Source organism: Littorina saxatilis, linkage group LG13, assembly GCF_037325665.1.
Source record: "Littorina saxatilis isolate snail1 linkage group LG13, US_GU_Lsax_2.0, whole genome shotgun sequence".
Classification (NCBI taxonomy): domain Eukaryota; kingdom Metazoa; phylum Mollusca; class Gastropoda; order Littorinimorpha; family Littorinidae; genus Littorina; species Littorina saxatilis.
Window position 1 is genome coordinate 39610119 of NC_090257.1, and position 24773 is coordinate 39634891.

A 24773-nucleotide genomic window follows, 5' to 3' on the forward strand; every position below is an offset into this window, starting at 1 on the left:
AGGAAAAAGAAAATGAGGAAAAAGAATATATAGATTGTACACAGGTGTATGGGTAAATTTGAACTTTAGCGTGTTAAATTCATAGCTCATAATTCAATTCTATTTCTCAAATAGATCAGATAGATGTAGCCGTTGTAAACTTTGCGATTGTGAAGGAAATGTATCGGCAGAATACATCGCGCGTCGTGAATCGCAGCGCTCCTCGTAGCGCCGAACGTTGTAAATCGCAACGCTGCACAACGCGCATCGCGCTGTGAATCCACTTCGGACAAAATTCTCAATCTCTAATTCCCCCCCACCCCACTTCCTCATATATGGCCTATGCGAAAGAGAATGGCAAAATCACAATGGAATAAACCCTGTGTGTCCTGTCTCATGTCCCCACACTCTTGACATACAGGTAAGTAAGTGTCACCCAATGAACAGACTTTCTTGTAACTTTTATTCGTCTATTCGATGCAACTGTTTGGTACTCAACATTTGTACTTAGTCGCTATGGTGAAAATCTGAAAGAACAAACAAAATCCATTTGTGAAACAAAATACTTTTCCAACTCAAGGGAAGTAATCAAAATCACACTCACTAAACCACATTGAAGTGGAGTACACCAAAAACGAAATGAACAAATACTGTACGATTTCCAACAATTGAAAGGTTTTAGGCAGCAACTCTTCTGCAAAATCTTGTTAGAGCGTCTTTGCTATTAAATAAACAATTCTCAACAAAAAAGAGATCTACAATGATGTCAAACTGCCCACACGGCCACAGTCAGTTGCTGACGTAACCACAACCACACCTGCCGTGGCACTTCGAGTCACGAACTCGAAATGCAAATGAAAGGCATCAAAACCAACCTAAATCATAGTCATGGTCATGGTCATATAAAACCTAGAATATAATCATACTGAGTTGTTATCCTCATGAATATATAAAGAATAAAATTGCTTACTTGTTGTGTTTTTACGGGTTTAGCAAGTTTTGACAGAGCTGCCGGTTCCGAGCAGACGACACTTTCGAAAGTGAGGTCGAAACCTTAAAATTTGCGGATCGTAGCACAATAGGAACAAAACGAAAGTAAAGATAAATTCTGGTTACAGTACACTGTGGCAGAATGGTTTCGGAACACTTTAAGAAGGAGACTGACTTACCTGTCTCGCTTGTCGATGCCTGACTTGAACAAATAAAAAAAATAAATAAAAAAAATATATAAAAAATAACAACAGGTGTTTCGCTGTACCACGCTGCAACACTGAACAATACAAGCAGTCGTTCTTCCCACGATCCACAGAGTGGAATCACCTGGACAACACAGTTGTCCACTCAGCCTCTATTGAGGCATTCAAGGCGGCGCTGACTACCAGCCGCCGATAAGCGACGTCGCTGCGCACACCCACCCGTCGCGCCAAAGCCAGCAATCTGGATGCTAGCGACGTAACCTACAGATACAGATACAGAAATACATTTGCCGAGTCGGGCTTGTCGATGCGTTTCCGTGCAGCAGGAAATGATGTCCCGATCGTTTAACAGCCAATGGGGACGCCTTCCGGTCACGTCGTCTGCCAGAACATGTCGCGCCAGAATGCCAGAAAAAGCCATTTGGCTTTGGAATCGGCTATTCTAACCGGGCGCATCGTGCGCGCCGCAAAATGTTTCAAGATACCACAGAGATCGGGGCCCAAATCGGCCGGGTTTGGGAGGAGATAGCGATGCAAGGCCCCGAATGGTACCGTAAACCAAGAATAGTGACGTAAGAAAATAGAATGTCGTCTTTTGATTTGGAACGTGACGTGTTTTAGAATGGAGATGTGGTAGTGTGTGTGTGTGTGTGTGTGTGTGTGTGTGTGTGTGTGTGTGTGTGTGAGCGAGAGAGAGGGAGAGAGAGAAGGAGTGAGGGAGAGAGAGAGAGAGTGTGTGTGTGTGTGTGTGTGTGTGTGTGTGTGTGTGTGTGTGTGTGTGTGTGTGTGTGAATGTCTGAAGAGTACTCGGGTCCAGCGCGAGCGTTTTTTATAAAATTTATAAACAAGAATAAAAAATAACACCCAAACACCAAAATGAAATAAATATTTCGGAGTGAAAACTCCTTCTTCAGTAATCATGTAATGGAATCAAAACAAACGATGACGTAAAAACAGAAAGGAAATTACGTAAGAATACAAATGACGTCATTCTAAAAATAGATACTGAAAACACGTGCAAATTTGCTATTGTTCTCTCTCTCTCTCTCTCTCTATCTCTCTCTCTCTCTCTCTCTCTAAAGTAAGCAGTAAAGGTAAAACGTCATATGTTTGCAAGCACATACACTTGAGCACACTCACTCCCACACGCACACACACACATACTTCCAGGTGTTGAATGCGATCCAGGGAGCTAACATGTTACAAGGCTGATAAGTTTATAGCCATAGGACACTGTTTATCTTGTTGATAGCGTCAAAAGACGTTGTGTACTCTGCTGCGAACAACAAAGGGATAATTATAGAAAAATATCCAAACATTATATCCGCGAACAGCCTCGCAATAACAAATACAGAGGGTAGCAATAGTCAATTAGTCAAACACATTAAGTCCGTCAGGGAAATTGGTCTGCAGCTGATGTCTCCAGAACCTTTCTCTTCTTTTTCTCAAAGCAATGTCTTCTGCATGGATTTTTTCTATGGCTGTGCATTGCATGTCTGCTAGTGTATGTCCAGGGAGATTAAAATGTTTAGCGACCATTGTATCTTCTCGTGTATATTTTGATGTACTGTCCGTGTGTCCTGCATGATCTTTGTAGTGTTTGATGTTGTGCCTGTGGCCATAGAAACGTTTTTTAAGTGTCTGTCCAGTTTCGCCGACATACTGACATTTTTTGCATTTGCCACAGTCAATTAGGTAAACCAAGTTGGTTGTGTCACAGGACATGAAAGTTCTGATATTGTGTGTACCTCTATTAACAACACTGTGGAATGTCCTCGTCTCCTGCAAGTGCCCCCCGCACAGCACACACCTCCTCCCACTGCACCTATAGCATCCATTTTGCTGGTGAAAGGGCTTCTGGTGAACACCATTGTTGCTACTAGTGCATTGTGAAGAGGCGCGCCCCACGCAAGGAGCACCCACAAAAGACGAAGACACACCACACTGCTGCGGTTGATCTTCATGTCTCTGCTGCTGCTGTTGGTCATCAGGTTCTTGTTGCTGCTGCTGTTGGTCATCAGGTTTTTGTTGCTGCTGCTGTTGCTCATCAGAGTCTTGTTGCTGCTGCTGTTGGTCATCAGGTTCTTGCTGCTGATGCTGTTGTTCATCAGGTTCTTGTTGATGTTGGTAATTAGGTTCTTGTTGCTGCTGCTGCTGTGGATCCTCATGTTGCTTCTGCTGTGGATCGTCATGTTGCTGCTGCTGCTGTTGTAGGTCACCAGGTTGTTGTTGCTGGTGCTGGTGATCATCGGGTTGTTGCTGGTTCTGCTGTTTTGATGGCATTTTGCTGGGCATTAGAATACGCCTGAGATTTCTACAGTTACGTTCACCTACTATTGGCGGCTGGGGGACTGCTTTTTGCATTCTGCTGCTTGAGTGTAGGATGGGCAAATAGTCTTTGAGCCACTGGGACAGAGGTGGGTTTGCAGGGTTGTGGGTAATGATGATGGGCACACGGTCTGTCTGTTGTCGTTCTTTGTAGTTTAGTGTGTTTTTTCTGGGTATCGCTGCTACTTTTTTGATGGCTTCTTCCAATAAAGGCTTCGGATAGCCTCTTTTTGAGAGCTTTTCTTTCAGTTCTTGTGATCTCTTTTGGAAATTTTCTTCGGAAGAGCAGATTCGTCTGATCCGCAGGCACTGGCTGTAGGGGATGGACCTTGTACAATGTCTTGGATGGCAGCTATTGAATGGCAGACACATGTTGGCATCTGTGGGTTTGGTGTGAAGATCGGTGACGATGGAGTTGTCGGCGATGCTGAGGTTCACGTCCAGGTATGGGATGTTGCGTGCACCGTAGTTGGCTGTGAACTTTATGGATGGGTGCAGCGTGTTAATCCACTTCAGAAACAGGTTCAGTTGTTCTTCTCCGTGAAACCACAGCATCGCCACATCATCAATGAATCTTTTCCAACATGTGTTGTGGATGGTCCATGGTGAGTTTTTCAAAATTCTTTCCTCTATCCAGGCCATGAAAATGTTAGCTATTGTGGGTGCCATAGGTGTTCCCATTGCTGTCCCGAACTTCTGTTTGTAGATTTCGCCGTCAAACTGGAACACGTTGTTTTGGAGGACATGTTCAATGATCGGGACCAGTAGATCAAGCGGTGGTGACTGAGGTGCTGCGTCGTACTGGTTCAACGCTGCCTGTATAGCAGGACCCACTTCCTCATGAGGAATGTTAGTGTACAGCCCAACCACATCAATAGTGACAATGAGTACATCCTCAGGCAAAATTTATAAACCATAAGAAAAGACCCCCCCCCCCCCCCCCACAGGTGACAGCCAAGACATAGGCCACGCCCACCTCGTGACGAGTGCCTGTGATAGTAGTAGTCTTGAGGGCGCACAGGCCCCGCCCACTTTGATCCCGACCTGCTCGTGACGAGTGTCTGTGTTCCTAAATGCTAACCGTGTGGCCTTCACTTTGGGTAGTCATGGCAAAGTCGTGAATCGGTGAAAATGGCGTCATCCACGAGGCCGGAAACCAAGACTCAAGTCGTCATTTATGTGACGGAATCTGAAAAGACGTCATTCCCTTTTCTTTCTTTTCTTTCTCTTTTTTTACCTCACGTTCATTAGCTGCTGTCGCCTGTGAGGAATAGGTTCTGATAATCTGAGTCACTGTTATGAGTCTGAAAATTACTGTTGTCCCTGATTCAGTTGAGGAAGGAATCCTCTGCATTTGAATTGGAGTAGTGCGTAAGTCGGCCTGCAAGGTGTACCACTCGGTGCAAATTAACGTTATTCATGGTAGCTGGTGCCTTGAGAAAAAAATTACAAACCAAATAATAATTTTCGCAAGAATGAGACTAGCGTTTTGGTTTGTTATTTTCTTGGAGAACTATCAGTTGAGTCATTCTCAGGAAGTTTCATCTTGTGCTTCACATTTGCCTGATCTATCGGTCAATGAAAACGCACCCGTCGGCGAAGTCATCCTTCAAATGGAGGTTGGCCCAGGGGAATCTGTAGAGATAGACTTTAACAGACAAAGAAACTTTTACAATACAGAAAACACAGCAGTCTTCAGCGAGGCCTTCCATTTCATTCCAGCTGACGGTTCCAACCAGAGAAGGTGCACGTATCAAGAGGACAACGCAACAGACGAAATATCCATCTGTAACATCACACTTGCAACGAGCCTGCACCCCGAGAATATAAGGGAACAGACCGGGACGTCGCCTGCAGATAGGGATGCCAATAGCCTTATTCTTTTTTACGAGCTGACTTGTTATCTTTCAGCAACGCTTTTCTACCCCCTAGAATTACTCACCACCGTGGAGTTTACGAACGAGTTCTCGCCAGTGTTCAAGAAAGCGTTGTATACGAGTACATTCCACATAATCAACCTGTTGAAAGGCTTCCATTTGCTGAGCCTGGGGAGCGCAGCCACAGATGATGACGTGGGGCTGGACGGAAGGGTGGATTACGTTGCATCCAACGGCACCGACCTGATCGGCGTCGAACGGACCGAAGTAGTTTTGCAGAGAAACATTACCCTGGAAGACGTGGCAGAAGACACAAACCTATACTTTAACCTGACGGCTTGTGACCGCGGCGATCCCAAGAAGTGTGCTGACACGATCTTCATCCTGAAAGTGTTTGGCCTGCACGAAGTCCAGGGGGAGGAAACAAAAAAAGAGGAGAAGGAGGAGGAAGATGAGGAGGAGGAAGAGGAGGATGAGAAGGAGGTGATTGAGGCCGACGAGGACAGAGAAGTGACGACCAGTAAGCCCGATGAAGTCAGAACATTGACGGCCAGTAGGAACGATGGTAAAAACATCACCATAACCAACAACGGCGTCAAATCCTCGAATCTACAGATATTGGTGGGTATAGCCGGAAGTATTGCGGCGCTCCTGGCCGCCTGTCTGCTCATTTGGTGCTGCGTGACACGCAAGAAGGACAAGAAGCCTGAGGAGCCTGAAAAACCCAAGGCTGACCCTGCCCTACCTGTTACTCCAGGAGACCTAACTCCACGAAACCTAAGTGCCTCTATCTCTCACGAGGAGGTCAGTAGCGGCGGAGAATCTGTGTCAGAAAACAGTGAATCGTAGGTATGACTATGAGGTATCGCAATGAAAACAAGTCGCGTAAGGCGAAAATACAACATTTAGTCAAGCTCAGTCGAACTCACAGAATCAAATTGAACGAATTGTATTTTTTCCGCAAGACCGTACACTAGTAGCATCGTCTGTCCACCGCTCGTGGCAAAGGCAGTGAAATTAACAATACAGAAAAGCGCGGTAGCGGTTGCGCTGAGGAGGATAGCCCGCTTTTCTATATCTCTATTCTTTTTAACTCTCTGAACGTGTTTTTAATCCAAACATATCATATCTATATGTTTTTGGAATCAGGAACAGACAAGGAATAAGGTGAAATTGTTTTCAAATCGATTTCGGAAGTTTAGTTTTAATCATAATTTTTATATTTTTAATTTTTAGAGCTTGTTTTTAATCCGAATATAACATAATTATATGTTTTTGGAATCAGAAAATAATGAACGATACGATAAACGTATTTTTGGATCGTTTTATAAAAAATGATTTTAATTACAATTTTCAGATTTTTAATGAGCAAAGTCATTAATTAAATGTTAAGCCTCCAAGCTGAAATGCAATAAAAAAAGAACGTCCGGGGATATCATTCCCAGGAACTCTCTTGTCCAATTTCATAAAGATCGGTCCAGTAGTTTAGTCTGAATCGCTTTACACACACACACAGACAGACACACACACATACACCACGACCCTCGTCTCGATTCCCCCCTCAATGTTAAAACATTTAGTCAAAACTTGACTAAATGTAAAAAGAGTCCTCTAATTGAATTCGACAGAAATCAAAGAAGCTAGCAAAAATTCAGTGTGATATATACGACAGTAAAAATCTCAGTAAGTTAACGCACACAATCTATTAAATAATTACGAACAAAAAGTCAGTGTGTGTCTTACTTTATGAGTGGTGTCCTGATTTGGCCTATATGGTCCGCTGGACCCAAAAAGGAACAACTAACTAACTAACTAACTACTTTATGAATGACAGGTAACTCAATTCGACAGAAATCAAAGAAGCTAGCGAAGTTTCAGTGTGATATACGACAGTAAAAATCTCAGTAAGTTAACGCACACAATCTATTAAATCTTTACGAACAAAAAGTCAGTGTGTGTCTTACTTTATGAGTGATGTCCTGATTTGGCCTATATGGTCCGCTGGACCCAAAAAGGAACAACTAACTAACTAACTAACTACTTTATGAATGAGAGGTAACTTGTCATGGTTTTTTTAGGCCGACGGCATGATTTGGTTGAAAGAATTTACCTGACAAATTTGGACAAGAGCGGCGGGTTTAATTTTCACACACACGCACACACACGGTTTTTATATTTAGTCAAGTTTTAACAAAATGTTTTAACATAGACTGGGAATCGATACGAGGGTGGTGGTGTAAGTGTGTGTGTGTGTGTGTGTGTGTGTGTGTAGAACGATTCCGAGAAAACAACTAGCCCGATCTTCATGAAACTTCCCATGAGAGTTCTTGGGTATGATAATCCCAGACTTTTTTTCTCTCCTTTTTTCGATACATATCTTTGATGACGTCATATCCGGCTTTTAGTGACATTCGAGGCGGCACTGTCACGCCCTCATTTTTCTACCAAATTGATTTAAATTATGGTCAAGCAATCTTCGACGAAGTTCTGACTGTGGGATTGCATTTCACCTCCAAAGTTTTAACATTAGTTAATTAGCTTGCTCATTAAAGCTATTAGGCCAAAAAAAAAAATAGGTGTGGTTACGGTAACATAGCCAAAAAAAATAGGGTAGGTAGGTAGGCAATCACTTTTTTTTTTTTAACTTTTTTTTCTAATGTGTACAAATTAAACCTACTTTACAGGGAAATACGTGTGCGACACGGGCGCTTTCGCTTTCATTGCGTTTTTTGCACTCTTTTTTTGTTTTTTTTTATGTTTTTTTTTGACAAATGTAATAAAAAGTTATAGGATCGGCCCCTAAAAATAGGGTAGGTCGGGTTACCGTAACCACACCTATTTTTTTTTTAGGCCTTATTAAAATCGAATTTTCAGTAACAGATTAAACAATGATTGCATTGTATTCTTCGTCTTCTCTTGAATTCAAAAATATACAGATATGTCATGTTTACTAAACAAATTTTTTTATTTTTTTTATTTATTTAATTTATTTATTTGGTGTTTAACGTCGTTTTCAACCACGAAGGTTATATCGCGACGGACTAAACAAATGTGCTCAGAATAAAAGATAATAGGTTCAGTAAGTATTACGGTCGCATGCTTCGTCGAGACGATCGTGACCCGCCTCGGTCTTCGGGTGTGGTTAAGGTATTCTCGGCGATGACTCGCTTTTGGTTTTTATTTTTATATTTAGTCAAGTTTTGACTAAATATTTTAACATCGAGGGGGAATCGAAACGAGGGTCGTGGTGTATGTGCGTGTGTCTGTGTGTGTGTGTGTGTGTGTGTGTGTAGAGCGATTCAGACTAAACTACTGGACCGATCTTTATGAAATTTGACATGAGAGTTCCTGGGTATGAAATCCCCGAACGTTTTTTTCATTTTTTTGATAAATGTCTTTGATGACGTCATATCCGGCTTTTCGTGAAAGTTGAGGTGGCACTGTCACGCCCTCATTTTTCAACCAAATTGGTTGGAATTTTGGTCAAGTAATCTTCGACGAAGCCCGGACTTCGGTATTGCATTTCAGCTTGGTGGCTTAAAAATTAATTAATGACTTTGGTCATTACAAATCTGAAAATTGTTAAAAAAAAATAAAAATTTATAAAACGATCCAAATTTACGTTTATCTTATTCTCCATCATGTGCTGATTCCAAAAACATATAAATATGTTATATTCGGATTAAAAACAAGCTCTGAAAATTAAATATATAAAAATTATTATCAAAATTAAATTGTCCAAATCAATTTAAAAACACTTTCATCTTATTCCTTGTCGGTTCCTGATTCCAAAAACATATAGATATGATATGTTTGGATTAAAAACACGCTCAGAAAGTTAAAACAAAGAGAGGTACAGAAAAGCGTGCTATCCTTCTTAGCGCAACTACTACCCCGCTCTTCTTGTCAATTTCACTGCCTTTGCCATGAGCGGTGGACTGACGATGCTACGAGTATACGGTCTTGCTGAAAAATGGCATTGCGTTCAGTTTCATTCTGTGAGTTCGACAGCTACTTGACTAAATATTGTATTTTCGCCTTACGCGACTTGTTATAGTTTGATAACGACCGACTGAATGTTTTTATATCGCTTCACGCGGCTTGTTTCAGTCTTTCCTAAGAATTTCTCTCCAATTGACTGTGTCATTGAGTGATTAATACACCTTTCTATTGACACTCTGGATCATCCTGAACTCAGGTCAAAATGAGTTCGGCTCGTTCTCGCCCTGACAGGATGCCTTGAGTTTCCTTGTCTGGCAAGGAAACCGAGTTTTGTACATATTTAGAGCTTTTTGTAATGTGTTATAGATGTACGCAGATTCGCGATCGTCGATAATGATTTGTCATGGTGTTTTGTAATTTTTAAATTACAGAGGAATTTTTATTTTAGACAGTTTCAAGCGAGCTATTTTTCGCGGATGTATTTACTGTGCAAACAACTCTAAATATGGCATAAGTGTCACGTGATAATCAACCGTTTGGTTTCGGCCCTCGCTGGAGCAGACGATTTTTTTGACAGTGATGCAACCATATGTTACGGTCTCCTTCCGGCAGCAGTCCCAAAATTTCGACTTATTTTGACCTTAGAACGATGTCTTTATCATAACTGTGAAGAACAGAACGGAGATCACTGTCGAAGTCGGCCAATCTGCAATCATTTTCGTCTCGCGAACACTGCTCGTGAACAACATATGGGAGATCACTCTGTATTCTTCTTTTGATAGATTCGCGTAGGACTTTCGCGTTCGGTCAGAGAGACAACTGGCGATAGCCGTAGAGCGAGGGTTATCAGAATGGTCAAAACCTATGTAAATTTTCTTACATTTTAAGACTCCCTCTTTTTTGTTACTGGATTTTTTTTATCAGATTATTGTTTGGAGTTCTGAAAAGGAAAGTTCCCGTGAAAATCATTATAGATATGACTTTTCCTGGACTACATGTGTGTTATATATATATATAGAATGACGTCAAGAGCGAGAATGCATAGAAATTACGTCATGAGCAAGGGAGATCATCCTTTACTCTGTGTGTGTCTCCACCGCCTACATTCCAACAAGGAATTTTGAAAGCAGGGAGCACACTAGAGGTAATGGAAGAGGTGGGGGGAGGGGGTAAGAATTAGATCTAGAAAGAACTCTTCACAGACAGCCTACTGGAGAATCAAACCCTTTCGGAGCCGATTGCAACACTGAACAAGAATAACCCGTTTAATGTTTAATGTTGTGTGGCAGATTTGATTGAGACCGGGGGCTGCCAGGGGATTGTGCGGGATGTTTCTTATTTACTCGTGATGTTGTTTGTCTGACCTCGCGTTGTGTTTTGTTTTGAGTGTAAGAATGTTTCCCGTTTCCCTCTCTTATCCCCGATGCAGTAGTATCTAGTATTCAGCTCTCATACGGCCAACGGCCTCTCTCTTGCGAACGAATGTAGCCCACACCGTGGTTGTACAGTTTAAAACATCATTTTTATTCTACAAGTGCATGGAATCAAAACATCGTCACTCTCTCACGCAGACTCGTTTCCTTTCTTCCCTCGTCACTTCATAATTGTTTCTGTCGTGTCTCAGTACTGTCGCTGACTGTCGTTTAAACAAGGGGGGGGTGATTATCAGGTTCCCGATTGACAAGGAACTTATTCAGACTTAAAGTCTTTATAACAGAACTCCCGCTTGACAAGGAGCTATTCAGTGCATGAAATACTATCACTATCAGATTCCCGATTGGCAAGGAATTTATACAAACGTTATAACAGAACTCCCGATTGACAAGGAGCTATTTAGTGCATGAGATACTATCTTTTTTCTTAGCAGCGCTCTCATTATAAATTTCTATTTTGTTGCTTCAACAACCAAGAGCAGCTGCTGATACTTCAAAATTTCTTTTTCATACTCTTCGCTGGCAGTTGCAGGGGAATCAAAGAAAGATTCTCGTCTATGCAGAGGGCCTACCGCAGAAATGTGGTTTTCTCTTTTGCATAGAAGTTTGAGAGTTCTTCTCTGGTTTATGCCAAGAGACTGCCTGATGAGAGCTTCTCAGCTCGAAACCGGTAGCAGTCTTGGCTAAACAAAAACGGACCTTTTCAGGTTCAGCACTCTATGAGAATGCCCTTAAATGCACTTCGGTGACTTCTCAATCCTTTGAGGTTGTAGAACTCTCCTCGGGTTATTCTTGTTCAGTGTTGCAATCGGCTCCGAAAGGGTTTGATTCTCCAGTAGGCTGTCTGTGAAGAGTTCTTTCTAGATCTAATTCTTACCCCCTCCCCCCACCTCTTCCATTACCTCTAGTGTGCTCCCTGCTTTCAAAATTCCTTGTTGGAATGTAGGCGGTGGAGACACACACAGAGTAAAGGATGATCTCCCTTGCTCATGACGTAATTTCTATGCATTCTCGCTCTTGACGTCATTCTATATTTAACTTTTCTTTAAAAGTACAAGCGATCGAGTGCACATTTTGGCATTTTTAGCAGCGCTCTCATTATAAATTTATATATATATATATAACTAGATTTCTTTCTTCTCAATATGTTCATTGCCAAGTGGATGAAGTCATCAGATTTGATCTGCTGCTAGTGATAACGTTTAACAACATAAGTAAAGTTTTTTGAGCTGACTGTATTGTGTGCATTTTGTTTGCAAGTGCTGATATGATTGACTTTGTGCTGTAATGCTTTTGTCTTGTCTCTCATTCTCCATTTCAAAGTACGAGAACTCAGATTTTGTTCTGACACACTCATTGCATCATACAAACAACAACAAAGACCCCAAAAAATGTGAGCCAAGCAAACATTTTTTCCTCAGAACATGTTATGGTATGCACAGGGGACAGAAAATGGAGAGAAGAGTGTGCGGAGTAAGAAGAGAGAAACATTCAAACAAATGAAAACAAACCAGTAAAGGAAAAGTCCAAGGTTTAGAGTCACTTTTGATATGTTGACCCTCTTAATTCATCAACCACAAATGCGTGTGTAAAGATGAACACGGAAATCCAAAAAGTATTCACGACTTTTTTCCGTGACCTTTCGGATTTCATGGGGGCTGCCATTTTGGTTTTGATGCGCTTCCTTTTCCGGTTTATTTATTTTCCGGTTTAACATAGCATTTGCGTTTTTTTGTCAGAAGAGTGATATTTGGTTATGAAGGAAGTCAAGTCCGCCATTACCTGCCACCTCAGTTGAGTGTTTACTTTGAACTTATACTTGAACCGTAACAGTGTGTAGCCAGTTCACAAGACCTGTTCATCTTCCTACCAGTTCCAACTGTTGTTATCAATGGGTCGCGCAGCTGGAGGAAGTGTTTATTTCCATTCGGAGCCCAACTTCAGTTCAAAACCAGTCAAAAACTGGCCTTGACATTCCCACATTACGATACCCTTGAATGACATTAGATCTACGGCGTTTCCGCTTGCCAAAATCCCACATGTTACATGTCTGCTCTTCGAGTTGTTTGGAACTTAGTTCGAATATTTTCTCGAACGTAACTTTTGACCCAGCTGTCAAGTAGGCATCATGAATTAGACGTACACTGGCAGTTATAAATCATGTTGTGCAAAAGACTCTAAAGAAGTAGAACATTGTGGAAAATCGGGAATGCTTTCTCAGTTTGTGCACCCTGGCAACATTCAGCAGGGGAAAAAAAACTGCATTGCCTTCCTCTGCAAAAGTCGCGCGAAGAATGCTGAACGGGCAGCGACGACTAGCTGTTCTTCTTCAAAGTAATAAAATACCCTTCAAACCCTGCAAGTTTGTGCGATTTACTTTGTGGACATGAAGTCAGCAGAGGACTCAGGAATGCCCACTTAATTCCTTGATTGTACTTCCGTCACAAGAACTAAAAGAACATTCAATGTTCGTTAAATCTGTGGATCAAGTGACTCACGAAGCGGAGGAAAAGAAAATCACCAGCAGATCTGTACAAGATGTTGAATTCTGCCAGGGAAACGAAGCCGCCCTCACGGCAGAGAAGTCTCCGCCTACGAAAATCAGTAGATCTAGAGCAAGGTAAACATACGTTTTTCAAAGCTTGTTCACAAACACACACACACACACACACACACACACACACACACACACACACACACACACACACACACACACGTACACAAACACACACACGCTCACACCATCACACACACACATGAAAGAGATTTCTTTCTTTCTTTATTTGGTGTTTAACGTCGTTTTCAACCACGAAGGTTATATCGCGACGAGGGAAAGGGGGGAGATGGGATAGGGGAAAGGGGGGAGATGGGATAGAGCCACTTGTTAAGTGTTTCTTGTTCACAAAAGCACTAATCAAAATGAAAGAGATGAAATAGCTGATCGAGTGATGACAATGTTGATTGATAAGTATTTTTTGGTGCGGTGAACTTGAGGCTATATTGTTCTATCAATCCATCGATATATTTTACACTTTCACCCCAGAAATGCAGCACGTGTACACATATTGAACACAAGAATCATTTTAAGCTTTCATTGGCATTGTTTCCTTTTTTTTTGCAGACATGTTGGCAGGAAGTGAGTGTTTCACCCCACTCTTGCAAGGTAGGTTGATCACTGATGACAAGTTCTGATTGTTTTTCCTTTTTAAACGGATGACAATCCGTACTCTGCAGATGGATCTAACCGAGATGGATCTAACCGATACACGGAAGCAACATTGGGAACAAACTGTTATTCAGTCTGTGAATATTTCATGTGTGAGGGGTATAAAGTCTGCAAGTAGCCTACGTTCGCTAATGTAGACGCTAATGTAGAGAAATAATTTTTGACTCAAACTTCAAGTTAAATTGTTTCTGCTGTCAGAGCCATCTTTTTGAAGGAACAATATTTTACATGCCACTGGATTGTTGTATATTCCTTCTTATTTTGCAATGACAGGCTCAGCTTTCATTTGATTGTAATGTGTTTCTTATTTGAAGCTTTGTATCATAAAAGCTCTGTAGAAGTGTTGCACTTGTTTTGCAGACTGCATTAGGCGTGGTACCTATTGCACACACCCCCCCCCCCCCCACCCTGCCTATTTATCTAAAACACCCACCCACACACAGGGTGCTGACAAAGGATTTTTTTTCCATTCTCCTTCAGGCCATCGCTTAATTTCTTGCAGACTGAGGAGCAATGGACGTTTGAGCAGCTCCTAAACCTGGGGCACACAAGCCACAAGGTAAATAAGGTATCAGTATATGAACAAATGTTTTCCCTTTGGTTTTTATCGCACCATTTTTTCATAAAACTCTGTAAATTGTGGCAATTACACATTATGCCAATAACATTATTATGAAGAATGAAGATTTTCAACTTATCATTGAAGAAATGAAATCAAGCATTTTTGTTCATTCTGTATTTGATGATTATTTTCCAGTCTTTGGGTTGGCATAGTGGGTGAAATAAGGGTGAGGAGTGTCGGTTGGTGTTATTTCTTAGGTCTTGGTGATGTAATATTTTCCCTACGGTATTATTCATGGTTATCATAGTGCAGATTCCAGGGAAACGGTTTTTTGAACAGCCTCTTAAACTGAAAAGCTACAAGGTCAACAACATAAACAGGTTACTGGTGTCTCGGGCATTGATGTTTTTAAAAATATTTGCACAGCAATTTGTGTGTGTGTAAAGAGATAATGAAAATAAAACATAACAACTTTTATATTTTTGAAGTGGAATTAAATGTTTTCATTTTTTTATTTTGAAGTGTTTTTTGTATGCAGGTTTTATTGGATGGGTGGGGGGTGGTTTTGATGGTTCTGATTTATTATGATGTAAGGGTGGTTTTTTTCCTTAATTATTTATTTAATTGGTTTATGCAGACTTCATGGCAGCCACTGACCTGACGATATGACAGCCATGAATATCGAACGCAGAAGAAGAAAAAGAAGAAGACAGTCCAACAGGAAAATAATTCTGGTATGCTCATAATGTCTATGCCAGTTAAAAAAAAGTCATGAATTGAAGTTTACCCAGGTTAGACATTAGCATGTCGTAATTGTGACAATGAATGTATCCGTAAACGCACCAAGAGACTTACTTAGAAAAATTGAAGTCATGCATCGTCAATATGACTACAATCACAAACTGAATAAGGGGAAATCATGTCAATTTGGTGGTCTGGATCATCAGCTGTTGCTCATTCGCTATAATGGTCTACTTGACAAAGCCCGTCTTCATGTGCTTCTTTGTTTCTTTATACCTAGTGTAGACAACATGTATGCGTTTGCAGACTGTTTATTGTATTGCTGTTGTTTGTTTGTGAGTAAACCTATGGTGTGACCTCAATTGTTTGAAATTTGTTGTGTGAGGTGTTTCTCCATGCCCCCAGAAGAACCGACATTATATTAAAACCTTCATACCCTGAAAATACTTGCATACTAGATGTTGTTTCTTTTTGTAATGATTGGGGACAGGCAAGCTCTTAAATTGTGCAAGCCTTCAGAAAACTGTCAAGTCTGATTTGCTAGAACAAGCGATATTAACACGTTATTAAGATGAATATTTGATTAAATATGTGCAGGAACTACTTCAGCAGATTCATATGGCCAGTCTCACAATGCAAGGAAGGTGAGTAGATTGAATTATGTCTTTCCCACCTGTTCTGTGTTTAGTGTCAGCCGTGATTGCCTGATGAGAATTTGAAAACATGTTTCTAACTAACATGAACCCAACCATGAAACGTGATGTAGGTGAGTAGCCCATCTAGAAAAAAGAACCTGTTCTAATTCGGAATTAGAACAGGTTCTTTTTTCTAGATGGGCTACTCACCTACATCACGTTTTATGGTTGGGTTCATGTTAGTTAGCAACATGTTTTCACATAGAAAATGGTGGGCACCTGAACAAATATCTGCACATTACAATGAAGTCTTACTTTGTGATCTGATGGTTAAATAACCCCCACCCCCCCACCCCCCCACCCCCAAGAAGAAGCTCACATAACTACCAACTACACAATTTCATTACAGAATCAAACAATGGGAAGAATCAGGATTCAGCAGTGCTAGGTCGTTGAGGGGGATAGCTATCACTAGGCACTCAGCAATGAATAGTTGAGGTTTTCACGGACATTAACAAAATCCGGTAACCTACGGACAGTAAATTTCACAGGGAAGGGAACAAGAACGTCAAAAATGGAAAAGTATGTTTTTGCTTTCAAACCGTTGATAGAGCTCTGAAGCTTCACACAAGTTTTGCAGAGAGAGCACTCGGCCTATTCATTTTTGGCACTAAAACATGCGCACACACAAAAAGAAAGTTTTTAAAAAGTGGCGCCGATGTATTCTCACACTCACAGCCTTAGAATATTGCAGTTTGTATGTTACCAAATTGAGGCATGATTTTACTCCATGCAATTACCTGACCAAATCTGCGACAGTCGGGCAAACTTCTTACAAGTCGGATTGGGCCTTCAATCAAATACTCAGAAACCAGCAGCTACTTTAAGTAATACTAGTTTTGTTGTTATTTTGTACAGCTTGTACTGAATGTGTTTTCTTTTATCTCCTCAGAATCGAGTCAGCCAGAGAAAGACCATTGATAGGGAGAGCGCACAGTAAAGCATATATGGCATGCACTTCGGTGGACCAGTGCCATCATCTTCATAACAAGAGATGCAGATCATATTTTCTTATGTTTAAGTATAGCTGTTAGCAAAAGTATTTGACGATTCTTGGGTACGACTTTCGTGTTTAATCCTATTAGCTTGTGCACAGCCTCAAAATCTGTTTTATTTTGATTTATCATTTATAGTTTGAATTTTTTTTTTTAATGGAATTAGTCCAAATGTAAATACATCTAAGGTTGCAATATTGTTTTCTTGTATATACCCTTAAAACTACCTCTTCGTGTAAACAAAATTTAATTGTAAAAAGAAATGTTTGTTCAAGGGAGATAATTTGAAGCGAATTTTTTTTAAATCAGTAAAACTGCATAGTGACATCCTCAATTAAATAAAAAGAATAAGGAATAAAGGTATACACACAGGTTGTACCCATTTTCTTGATTGCACTGCTTTTAAGTAGAAAGCTTTTTTTCTCAGAATTATTTTACAAATAAAATTCAAGGGAGGCAATTGATATGATAAAAAGGAAGAATTTTTCTTTTCTTAGAATACTGTACACATTTAGTAAAGTATAATTTACAAGACAAAACACAGGTTTTTTTTCTGTGCCTACTACTTGACAAGAGAACCACGAGATTTGTGCAGATTATTAAAAAAAATTCTGTACAGTATATTTTACAAAGACAGATCCATACAATATATATAATTTTGTAATAGATGTTTACAATTTGTGGGTATGTTTTTTTTTAAATCAACAGTTCGGATAGCCACAACAAGTGTGTTTGTCTTGTGATTTGAGAGCTTTAGCACTGGATGCTTAGAATCCTCTTGATCATTTACTTCAGTAGGTTAAGCCACCTTCTCCAAAATCTTCTCTCCTATTCTGTGCTTACTACAGTGGGTTTGACAAGAGAACCACGAGATTTGTTTTTGTAAATATGTTGCTTTTATTCTGTACACTTTAATATTTTAATCCTATGTGCACATTTTTTTTTTTTAACTGTGTTTTTTTCCCTGTATTCAAAGTGTGTATGGAAACCACAACCTGTCACAGCAGTATTATTAATCTGGATCTCCCTGCTAAGAACGTAATTAACAGAACGTGTGCATGTAGCCAAAGAACTTAAAAAGAATTTCTGCTACTTCACTCAAAATACGTCCATCCTCACACTCATATTTTCTTAAAATAATATTTGTTCATACAAACATGTTTGCGAATTATTCAATTTTGCGTAAAATATTCAATCACGATTTCTTTGTGTGTTGCAAAATTATGTAATAAAATTATGCAAGATCAAATTCAAAACAGCAATAAAGCGGCTGACGGCAGAATACGTTGACTTCTCTATCTGTTGGGTCAAACTATGCCACAGACATGTTTCTTCTAGAAGCTCAATATTACGTGATACAGTCTCAAAGACAGAACAACGCAATAACCTTTTTTTGTGTAGATTCGATTGACTTTTTCCTGAAATAAAATATTCATGAAGCGGGTTCTGACTGAGTTAATATATTTCTGGAAAGCTGAACAATGCAATGCGTCTGTGACTGGTGAAGAAGCAGAGCTGGAGCTTTTTGTATTGTTTGTCGTTGGTTTTATTACACACGCACTCACATACGGTCAACAAAATGTTGCATGTTCCTGCTTGACAAACAAATGCCTGCATACATGCGTGCACGTACGAACGTACGAACATTCATACCTGTGCAAACAATCTGCCACTTCAAGTTCAACACCCAAACCCCACACATTCCTCCAAAAGGAGTCTGAAGTATAATACTGGCATTTGTGGTATTGAACGAGGACCTCAACTTCCATTGTCTAGTGCATGTGGGTCTCATGTTGTACGTGTGAAACCACTTACTTAAAAAAGAAAAAATCTTGTAAGCTTATCAACAAAAAACGAACAATTATATTCTTAAACAAACTGGTTAGAATAACAGATTTAGGAGAATGCAATGCAAGGAACATCATTATCTAATTCGGTCGATGCTTAGATCTAGAAAAGCACCCACTTATTCCAGTATAATAGAGAGAAAAAATCCAATTGAAAAAGTTCCAGATCTAGACAAGGCAAGCACTAGCAGCAATTTTAGCTAGCAAACTCGAACTTGCCCTGCATTCATGCAAGGTCGAACCACTTTCCCTGCCTAGTGGGGGTTTGGCGGGTAGAGGGCCGGTGATGGCACACTCGGAGTGAAACGACATGTCACCTACTTCGATAGCTTCTCCGGATTTACGTGCACAAACAGCGTCCGGGTTTACCGCTTCGATTCTAAACCCTAGTTTCTCATGTTGGTAACAAACTGGCTATTTGTTTATCAGATGTGTCGTTGTTCCACATTAAATGATGCTAGAATGCAAGATCGCAATCATTTGGTTATCAAACCAGGTTGTGTTCTTTTTTTCATCACCTTTTTCCGCGCAAACAGTTTTGCGCCATTTCTTTTGCGCAGACTGGGCGGGACAGGAAGCGGAAGCGCATCAAAATTTCTGATTGGACAATGATGCCGACGCCCACTTGACCCCCACTACAATGTCAAGGTCGGAAAGTCGTGAATACTTTGACTCGTTTTGGTTGTTCTGAATCACAGGAGCTTGTATCAAATCGCCGGTCGATCATTATTTACAGTCCACTACTACGACATACTACTAGTACATATACTACAAGGAATATAACGCAGAGTGCTCCGCACTGCCGACTCGCTCCGTTTCAAGCTTTCTACATCACTTTCTGCACCCCCTTCCCGAACGCACGAAACTCACACACAAACAAAAATGATTAAGCTTTCACTTCATGCAACAAACTCGAAATAACCATTCACCAACTTTGAGAAGTTTGTCAAGAACGGGCTCGGTGTCCACACCACTCCATGAGAGGAACCTGGAGCCTCGACAAATCGAAAGTGCAACTCGCGCCGATGTTTTCCGCTTTTCGTACGCTCTCAAGGGTGTACAACATTCTAGCGGCCTGCAATTAGTCCACTACAACTGACGAGTTACACAGCAGCCCCCAAACACGTGAAATGATACACAAAACATTCTTTTTGAGCTTAACATTGCGAAGATCGAATCCTACCGGCAGTTAACCAGGTTCAAAGGCCACAAAAGGTTACATCCGGAGCGTTCCGCAGTAAAAGTTTTACAGCGCATGCTCAGAAAACCGTCTGCTCCGGCATTGGGCGTTCTTCGACCGCCCTTTCGACTTGTCCACTCTAAGAAATGGAAGAAGCACGTGAATTAGTCGAGCTTGGACACAACGTCATTATTCTTGGACAAGCAGGTATGTACACTTCTTAACTTTACTTTTGTTGATGAATAGGCTTTAAACTTACTTGAAGTTTAGATAAAAAGAGAACTTTGACGGTTTACCAGTTTTCGTAACATGTAGCGAGGTCAACGGAAGTCAGTCAGCGGAAGTCTTACGTCGTCACCTATGTAAACATTGAATCTTTGACGCCTCTTAAAGACAACTTACAGATCGTAAAATAGTATATAATGTACCTCATTGGAGAGATTAGTTCTTTTATTTTCCGTTGATATGCCACATTACTCACTTAGATGACGAATTCGTGCCATTATTCTCCTCTGAAAAATCCTACCGAGCGGAAAATAGTTACTTTCGGTTCCGGCGACCTCGATTTGGGTGACGTTGCAAAATTGCCTCGATCATGTGGTTTAATGAACATAATGTATGCATATCATGTGACAAGGTTCCAGAAAATGGCTAAAGCTGACGGTGAGACTTGGTAACATTTTTTTTTATTTTTTTTAGAATTTCTGCGAGCTTCTCAAACTCAAGGGTCACTTTGGCGGTCAATATCGCTGGTTAGGTGAATATGGCCATTTTTGAGCGGGTGTCAATCGATAGTTAAGCCATTTATCTCTTATTTAAACCAGAAACTATGACAATATTTGCTTTCTCCTAGTGCCTCCATGGGTAGTTTTGACACAGGGGTGTTCGTGATCTGGCGCCATTGTTGAAGATCATAGAGTAGCCGCCCCTGATCACGTCTTCGTTACCGCCCCTCGTTACTTTCGATTTCTCTTGTAAGAAAAGTTAACTTAATTTTATCAACTATTATTGACAAACTTGGTGTTAAAATGTAAACATGTACTTGCTTGTTCATGAGTGATTGTGCAATTTCTCACTTGAGCCGGCTGAGGGAGTGTTAGTGAGAATAATTGGCTTGATAGTTCTAGCTACTTGGCCAGTTGGGGAAATTGCATGTTCATGTTGTTGTTTTTTAATATTATTTTTATTTTAAAATTTGTAAAGAGCTTATATTCAGTGATCGCGCTACTGCTAGATATCTTTCAAACCGGTATGACATCATGAGCTGACCACAATGCTCTCACGAAAATCAGTCAACCTGCCAATGCAACCAGTCAAAGGCAAACAATGACTAAATCAATGTTTCTCAATGCCATCGACACGCAGACGTTTTCTGTGGAATAAATTTGGGTTATTCCCCCCTGGTTGTCAAAAAAGTGTTGACGCGCAGAGCCGATGTCAAAATCACCGAGTGACTTGCTATGCCATCGTAGCATCATCAGGCGGTTGACGTACTAGGCCGTGAAGCACTTTCAGTTTCGGCCGTGAAGCAGTTTCAGTTTCAGTGTATGACAAGGGCCTTTTCTGACCTCTTGGAGGCAGAAACAACAGCAATGATCTTTGCTTCATGGTTAAGATAGTACTGACCTCAAATATATATGTGAGCAAAGAGCGGATCTGGTGTGCGTAGGTGATTTTTCAGTATAATCGCATGCCGGCTTTAGCATTCTTCATTTTTGACGTTTCGTTAACACGACCTTGTGACACCAAGCCTCATCAGTTTGTTTTCCATGAGACAATGGCACAATAAGCCATGCGAGTCTCTCTCTCTCTCTCTCTCTCTCTCTCTCTCTCTCTCTCTCTCTCTCTCTCTCTCTCTCTCTTACTGACCATGGATTCTTTATAAAGGATTTTTCTCTCCACTATTTCTTTTCCCCCCGGTCAAAATAATTAACAATCGGTACGTCTGACCGAGCACCCATTTTATTATCGGTATTGGCGAATCTCAATCGGTAAAATACCAGAAATTACCGGTAAACGCCATCTCGACTAAGCTTGTAAAAACAATAGTATGGCACATTTTTTTTAATGATATTTCTTAATTGTACCTATTTATTTATGTATTTATTTATTTATTTTGTTGTTGTAAATCACTAGTCCGCCAAAAGAAATGACAATCATTTTGTGACAATGTCTAAAGACTGACACACTGTCCACTTCTACTCAGTAGATTTGAGGCCTGCTGTAACCTTTGTATATATGACATGGATTACAGATTAAAGATGGAAAAGAAGTACACATAGTAAAAAAATAGATCTTTTTAGAAGATGTAAATGAAAGGAGTTTGTTTTACATAATTATTGCCCCTTTAATGCTACTATTATTGTTTTTATGGTGTGTTCTTTCTTGTGTGGATTTTTGCACTGTCACTGTTGGACTCATGTATGTGCCTTCTTTTTATGTGTACCTATACCTGCTTAGAATGAGACAGTGACATGTTGATGTCACACCACAAAATATGATTTGCATGCTGCATGTTTTCTTTCTCTTTTTATTTATATATTTATTAATTTTTAATTCCTTTTTTATTTCTTTGCTTTTAACATAGAAGCATTTTTTTCCCCAAGTTTAAAACAATGACATATTTTGTTTCAGAGAAAAATGCCCTGGGCATGATTTTAAAACAATGATTTAATCTGAATTTGCACTTTTCAAACTAACTCATAACTCATAACATTTTATTGATCCAACAAAGGAAATTAAATTAGTCATCAGCACATATAGGTCATTAATTAATAACTATAAAAGAATAAAAGAAGAAAATTCATAAAACCCATGATATAAAAATACCCTTTTTTCTTGCACACCTGACACACCGACACACCAATACACATGCATACATGCCTACATACATACCTACATACATACATACATACATACATACATACATACATACATACATACATACATACATACATACATACATACTATTGGTGTTGAGTAAAATTAATGTAGAGCTAGAGGTAAACTTGTGATTTACATTTCTTTGGGAATAACAGGCAATACAATTTATCCAGTGTGATTTTTTTCTCAATTTGTGATGTTCTAACTTTTAGTTTTAAAGAAATTAATTTTCTCCATTTCTAGATTCAATGGTATTGCATTAAAAGAAAAATACATCAATGTTTAGCAATAGCATGCTACTCAGTAGACATAATGATATTTTACGTATTGTCATTAGTACTTTGAACATTTTTTTTTTTTTTATCAAAATTATTGTGCCTTTTGTGTTTTAAAATGAATAGTACCGAAAGCTAAAGTTTGACCACACATTTCTTAAACAGTTACTCTATTCAAATCCATGTAGCTCGTTACCTAATTGACCTATGGAAATGTAATTGCTTCCACAATATTTGTCTTTAAAAGACCTTTCTAATGGTATATATAAAAGCTCACTTTGACCCCAGTCATTGGGTACAAGTAGTGTTTAAAACCGATTAATGCAGAGGGCTAACTTTTGACCCCACCCTACTTGACGGGTGCCGTTTTCAAATCTATGTAGCTCGTTACCTAATTGACCTATTTTAATTTAATTACTACCGTTGTCTTTGTCTTTAAAATACCTTTCCAATGATATATATATATGCCTATTTTGAAAAAAAATTAAAAATGGCCTGACCTAGCTATAACATGAACTGATGAAGACCTAAAGAAATGTTGGCTGTTGTTGATGTTGTTGAAGAAACAGCAAGCTGTAACTTAAAATGTAGTTCATTCCTGGTTTATTATGCCCCCAGGTAAACTCAAGAACCACAATAGGTTTCCAAAACGTAATGTTTGTCTGCAGTGATCGTTTCACTTTGTAAAACGCGGTCGTGATGATAATGGCTCCTCCCACTGTTAGCCCCGCCTCTCCGTCTCTTTGTTAGCGTCTAGCGAGAATCAAGATTCAAGATGGCTAAGAAAAGAATTGGTGAAGGAATCGAGTAGCAGCCCCCTGCTTAGTTGACCTACTTTCATGGACAAGCATACGATTCTGACTGGAGGGTTGTAGTGGTGGTTAGTTCAAGAATCAAGACAAGTCAGCTAGTTTTTGGGTGACATCAGTCACTTGTTTTTGTTTGTTTGTTTGTTTGTTATTAGATTTAAAGATTATATTGTAGACTGTTGCATGGAAAAATGTGTTTTAATGCGTTTTATTGTTGTTTGCTTGTTTTCATAAACTAGCTGTGCGGGAAGGTGAAAGTTGTAGCTTTTTATGTCAACTAAATTATGTGTGCATTGTATTGAAATTGTAAATGCAAAATTAATTTGCCCAGAGAATTTTTTTTATTTCTGTGGTTGAGTTCAAGTACAAGTGATTTATTCTCTAAAACATTCAAAGAGTCATGAATTAACTTCAAGTTTAGACAGACCTCACCAGTCTGTTTCTTAAAGGCGAGTGGGGCGAGGAAGTACCGTTTCTTGGGCACATCTCACCGCGAGTGACGCTAGAATTCTCGCCTCAAACGCTAGGTAGCTTTAGGCTTGCTCGCTTGGCGAGAAAATATGGCGGCCACTCAGCTGCCCATCCAATTGGCTGTCCATGGTTTTTTACCGACCAGTGCAGACGACCTTTTCGGAATCAACCAATGGTGTTTAATTCTTGTGTAGCTAGCCACAAAACCGTTTCATAGACAATCTCGCCTCCTAGCTTCGCGAGTGGCTAGCCGAAAGAATATCTCGCCTGAAAGAAACACGCGACAGAACTCACACATTCAGAAAAGAGTGAATTCTTTGATTTTAAACATATT

The 24773-nt window shown here is 40.0% G+C and overlaps 1 long non-coding RNA gene across 1 annotated transcript; it reads left to right on the forward strand.

Moving 5' to 3' along the window:
* The first annotated feature begins 12354 nt into the window (after window positions 1-12354).
* Window positions 12355-15559, forward strand: LOC138945712 (uncharacterized). Its single transcript, XR_011449097.1, has 4 exons — window positions 12355-13375; window positions 13877-13918; window positions 14462-14540; window positions 15181-15559. It is a non-coding gene; the product is annotated as an uncharacterized lncRNA (long non-coding RNA).
* Window positions 15560-24773: the final 9214 nt, after the last annotated feature.